At 39.9% G+C, this 6,310-nt stretch overlaps 1 non-coding gene across 1 annotated transcript; it reads right to left on the reverse strand.

Annotated features, from left to right (window-relative positions):
• Positions 1–5,929: 5,929 nt before the first annotated feature.
• Trnak-cuu lies at positions 5,930–6,007 on the reverse strand. Its single transcript has one exon. It is a non-coding gene; the product is annotated as a tRNA-Lys (tRNA).
• Between the last annotated feature and the right edge of the window lie 303 nt (positions 6,008–6,310).

Genomic DNA, 6,310 nt, shown 5'->3' on the forward strand with positions numbered 1-6,310 from the left:
GAACTTTCTAAAGCAATTTTCATAAACTAAGTTTATTTGGCCAAAAGTTAGGTAGCACTATTTTCATGGATATTGCTATACCTAATCCTTATAAGAACCATATGGCATAAGTACTATTTTCATACAACCATTTTTATAAATTAAAAAAAGAGAAAATGGCTTGAAAACACACAGCTACTAATTGGCGCAGCTGGGATTGCAAATGTAGACAGCCTGGCTCCTGAGTCTATACTCTTATCCATTGCATAACATGACCTGTTAGCATAACATGTTACATTTTGGAGTGTGTGAAGGATGTTGTAGCAGAATCATACTATCATCCTTTCCATCTAGTAGAGAGCATCAGGATTAGAGGGAAGGGGGCAAAAGAAGTCTCGAGGAGACTGTTGGGGTCCAGGATGTCATAATGAGTGCATTGTTAACAGGCCAGATCCATCCACCACCTAATTTCCCTAAGCATGTATTATTCAAGGACTAGTGTGCTTTTACCTCTTTTCCTAGTTTGTATGAATTTTCTTCCAGCGATTAGCATTTCTAGTCTCATCTCCCTTTAAAATCGTTTTATGTAGTGCATGCAGAGGTAGTATAGGCTGAATAGGTAAGTAGATAGACTGTCATTCACTTAGGGAGCAAAGGGCGGTTAGGACTGACTGAGAAGCCATGGGAAACCATCTTAAAATTGTTTTCTTGGTTCTGTATTTAGAGGCAATGTATCTTGCTGTCACAGAACAGCTCTTTGGATGCTGCTCTGCCAGGATTGCTTTTCCTTGCCTGACTTCCCCATGGATAATTTGGGACTAGGCATTTCTCTCAGATCACTTAAAAGCTCTTGTTAGCTATTCCCAGTCATGTGTCTCCCTGATACTGTACTCTGTAACTGACTGACAGTTGGTTCTATTGCTATCTGTCCAGAATGTTTTCACCTAGTGTTACACAGCCCCTGGCTTTCAGTCCACAGCTTTCTATGGCTTTTCAAATCTTGGATTAAACTTACATGTCTCACTAGATATTCCATAGTTATGCCTCATAGGATGAGATGATGATTTAATGGATATTTCCTTGCCTTATCTTGTCCCTAAAATAATTTTTCTGGGTAGATATTACAACTAAGTCAGTTAGCCAGCAGAAATCCACGCACCTACTACGCATAGGATGTTGATAAACCATTTCATGTTCAAGGCAATTTGAGCCAGCTATTGCATTCCTTGGTAGAGAAAAAAATATTATCTTAACTGACAAACAGACTTTTTATTTCCTTTGCATGACTGGGGATTCAGCTCCTACACTTTGGCGCTGAGCTCGTTGTCTTCATAATTAATGCTTAAAAGAGCAGATTTGGAAAGTACATGGGAACAAGAGGCTAAGTCTCTGGAGGGAGCCTGAGAAGTGGACTCAGTGCTTCCTACACACACACCATTAATTCCCCATGGTCATATGTAGGGAATACAAATGCCCTTCTCAGGCTCTCTGGTTCAATTTCACCATAAGACAATTGACCTATCGCCACTGTGAGGAGCAAAGCCTCAAACAAAGCAGCTGCCGAAAGGACTTTGTCAAGCTGGAAATGAATTATTAATATGGCTCTGAAAGGGAAAGCATCAGAAACCAGGCTTTTTATTATTTACATTAATGAGCTGAAAGATGATGCTGTGAACAAAATCCCAAGTTTGGAGAATGCTACAGTTTGAAGTGCAACAGTGAGTGAAGAAACAATGAAATCCAACAAATGTAAATTCAGACTAATATGTCTCTGAACAAAGAATCCAAGGAGGGAATATTTTCAGAATAAGAAAGGGCTAAAGCAGGGCTGCAAGTCATTATTGCAATTCCCTTCTCTCCGTTTGTTTGAGAATGAAGCTCTGACTTAGGAAGGCAAGAAAGAAATGCCTAGATTACCTGCTGGACACAATACAATGCACCTATCAAAGGCTGCCGCATTATCTCTATTAGAGATGTGTGCTCAATGCAATATGCCATTCACCTCTTATCTGGTTTGAACTGTAAAAGTAAATTATTCTAATACAATACATTCGGTTCCCCAGGGAGATTCTGAGTCTTCACAGCTTGATTGGCAGAGGAATGTTGTATATGCAAGCTTTCTGTATATTTCCTCTACACCTGGTTACTTTCCTTTTGCGACAGAGAGCTCTGTTTGCTTCCCTCCTGCCTTTTCTTCATTGGAAATGATTTTTTTTTCTTAACATACTCTTCATTCCAGCTATTTATTCTATTTGTTCTCCCTGTTAATCCTTCTCGGACAATGCCAGAATTGATGCTTGTTTTTACATAAAACATAAAAGATGAGGCAACATTTTGTCCTATTAGAGTAAATCCTTTCCCAGACTATTATTTCTATTTTGTTTGAAATGTACTTGGTCCTATTATGTTACTTTTGTTCCTGAAAAATTGGCCATGTATCATTCTTCACATGTCTATTGCAGAATTCTCAATTTTGGCCATTTTCTGACCAAAGTTTTGTTCTCACTTTCTCCATTGTCCATTGTGTGGGAACTAGCTTGCCTACTTGACCTACATCCAGTGCCTTTTCTGATTATGAGCACCTGTATAATCTCTACTAAATGTACTGACTTCTCTGGTTTACATATTTCCTTCTTTTCTAAAAACCACTGTAATTAATACTTTGAAGAAATGCCATCATGGACAATTGTTCCTTGTAAAGCTCTACTATTTCTTTTCAAGAATGCTTTGGGTCAAATTGGTGAAAGATAAGAGGATGGATAAAGTGTGTGTGTGTGTGTGTGTGTGTGTGTGTGTGTGTGTGTGTGTTTCTTGGAAATTGCATTTATCACTTTCTGTTTAATATTTATTGCAGCAAGGTAGCACATAGCACATTTGAAGATATTTTCAAACTGCCAATTATATTGTCTTACAGCAATAGTTTTTGAGCTCTGGATCGTAATCCTGATTCCTGAGTCTGGAAAGTCTTTGGCAATATTTGGGAAAAGTTTGATCTCATTTAGCTGCTTCTATTTAGTAGTGGCTAGGAAAATGGAAAGGAGTATCTTTTTGAAGTAGTAATAGTTATGGCTTATCATAAATGATCTTTGGTATCTTCTAGTTTAAAAGTTGTTTTCAAATGCGTTATCCTCTTTAGCCCTTTTATTAGATTGAACTATACAAATTGCCTGTATTTTGAGCATTTGCGCTACAAAAATGAATTAGCCATTTAATGTAGCTCAATCTCATAATTTATAGGTGAGAAAATTGAGGCTTAGTATAATTAAGTGGCTTATATAAGCACACTCACTTCACTTCATAGAGTTGGGGTTCAGATTCCCTTGTTGCACTCTCATTTTCCCCTTTGTTCATTTTTTGCTTCAAGTTTAAGATCCTATAAAAAGCACTGGCCATAAGTTCCAGAGCTCAAGTACCAAGTTTTATCTATAATAACTCATGCAAATAAATGATTTTAAAATGCTTCTGAATATTTTAGGGACAGTGTCAAAATTGTCAAAGAAAAAATTATTCCCCAAACAGTCCCAGCTGTGTCTTCTGCTTTGAAATATGATATTATCTGGATATCATTACCTCATTATCATTCCTCCTGATCTTAAGAAAACGATTATTTACTACCTTTTCCCCTTTCTCTCCTGTTCATACTGCCTCTTGGCTACCAATGTATTTGTCATGAGCTGAATTTCTTGAGCTATTCTCTTTGTTTTGTAGTCTTTTTCTTGACCAATATCTAACTGTGCCACTGACCCTAATGCAAATGCAATTGAATTAATTTCACTGAATAATACTGTGGAAGAGGAAAACTGGAATGTGGAATCAGACTTCCCAGCAGGAACCATAGCCACTTGCTATATACGAGCTTCCTGTTTTCTAACCCTCTTGGAAGCTTCAAGAAGATGCTGGCAGGTGCCCCGCCTTGCAATGCTGCTAATGCTGTCACCAGGGAACACCTTTCAGACTTGAACAGCCTCCTCTCTCTGCTGGGCCACAATACTATTATGAAGTGGTGCTTCACTCAATTAAGTCAAACTGGTGAGCACCGTGCATATTAATGAGCATCCTAATGAGCATTAATTTTTGATGTTCTTTGTTAACAAGCATTATAAACTATGACAAATTTTGGTTTGACATTGTGCCAAAATGAGGATGAGTGGTTGTTTAAAGCTGTAAATCTAAATGATTCCCATGGGACTTGGAGGGCTCTTCATTAATATTTCTGAGGCTCCCAATGTCAAATGAGACTAATATATGGCTGGACATGATTGCTTCTGCCCCTGCTCCCACCTCCTTTTATCATGCCTTTCTTAGCTAAGTTGACTGTCTATGCCACACATGCACACACACACTTTACTCAACACTACTTTTCACTTCAGACTGTTGGAAAAAATATGCTCACATCTTGGGAGTTACTAGACCTAGTAATTGCCTGCAAATTTCAGATAATGAAACTTCCAGCTTCAGAACACAAATGCTTGGCAAGGATAAATAGATGGATGGAGCTATGTTTCTTTTAATTGAGAATTGGAAACTTCATTAGGATTTTTTTTAACGTAGCCTCATTTTGTTCTATTGCTGGTTGTTAAATAAGGAAGGTGTAAGGAATGATGTGTTTAAGGCTTACCTCCAACACATAAGAAGAGTAAGTAGATAGGAGGGGCAGGAAAAGGTCTTTTGGCTTCAAGTTTCTTTCCTCTTGGACCTTCCAAGGTGCCGACTTTCCTGTCATTACATTTCCTCTTTAGGGGTTTTCTGTTTTAATAGAGCTAATGCTTTATATTACCTGGGAGGGGTAACCCATTAGTTACCTGGTAACAGGATTTGATTATATCATTACATTCATTGCTACCCTGCAGGCTGTGGAATTAAGGGCCTTGAAATATAGAATGAGTTTACTGTGTTGGAAGATACTCAGCTAAGTCTGAGGTTTTTTTTCTTTCACTTGATGAGATGCCCTGGGTAGCCATGAGATAGATATTAGGCAGGAGCAGGTACCTGGGCAGTGACAAGAACAGAATAATGACATTTCCTGTTTTCTAGGTCTATGAGTCAAAGTGTGGATCTTTATATGTGTACTTACCAAAATAAGATTATGGGTCAAACCTAGATTGTAGAGACCAGGAATATTTACTTTGGCTATAGACAGTACTGGGTACACATCCTAGATAAACCAATTCCTGTATGTGTAACCTTGGAGAAATTACAGCCTTTCCAAGCTCAACTTCCTTGTCTGGAAAATGAGACTACCTGTGCATCCACCTCACAGGATTTTTGTATAGAAGCCTGAGTTGGTTTGCATAAAGCAGTCAGCACAATATCTGATCAATAGTGAACACGAGAATACTCAAGAGTGGATTCCAATGGTGTAATTCATTTGAACAGTCAACTGACAGTTTAACAAAATGAATACCAGGAAGCTGAAACAAGTTTCATCTGAGATGGGGTGGGACGTAAGGGGAGGGGAAGATGGAGAGAGATGTTGGGGTCCATCTTTCCCCTTGATGGAAGGGGCTTGATGCACCTCCCCCAGCCCTGGGGAATGCGGCCCTGCTACCCCCTCTGGATTGGAATCCAGAGAAACCGGTTGGGCAAACAGCCCCCAACCTTCTAGCCAGCCCGGCGCACTCGAGTGACGTTAGCCCTTGGGGGTCAGGTGACAGCTCTTAGCCTATCGACATCCTGGCCAAACCCCTCCCTCGGAATCATCTCCCCTTGTCCTTATCTCAATAAAGTTAGTTAGCTCTAAGAAGCTAGCCCCGTAGCATATGTACGCCAGCGTCCAGGGAAAGGAGGCGGACACAACTACGGCAGGTCACGTGCTCGTCAGGTCGGAGCGACCCCCACGTCCCACTCTAACTTACCTGCAGGCCGAGGGTTAGGGGAGAGGACGAAAGGAGGGTGGAAAGAAAGAAGGAAGAGTCCGAGCCGGGAGGGGCAAAAAACCCCAACATTGTGGCGCCCAATGTGGGGCTCGAACCCACGACCCTGGGATTAAGAGTCCCATGCTCTACCGACTGAGCTGACAAATGTAGTCATAATATTCGATATACATATATGAAAATGGAAGGAGGTAACTTGAGGAGATAGGTAGTGGGAGAATGTCGTGACACTAAGATGCATTATACTTATAAATTGATATGTTCAATGGAAGCCATTTTGAATAACTACTTAATGATAAAAATAAACAAAATGGAGAAAACATAGTGATGCCTTTGTGGTCTGATGTGTGGAATAAGCAAGGCTTCAGGGACATGCCTCTGTCTGTGTGTCTGCCTCCATCTCTAGAGAACTTGATTGTTCATCACCTATGATAGGATGTTTATCATTTTCAGATAGT

Source organism: Perognathus longimembris, chromosome 28, assembly GCF_023159225.1.
Source record: "Perognathus longimembris pacificus isolate PPM17 chromosome 28, ASM2315922v1, whole genome shotgun sequence".
Lineage (NCBI taxonomy): Eukaryota > Metazoa > Chordata > Mammalia > Rodentia > Heteromyidae > Perognathus > Perognathus longimembris.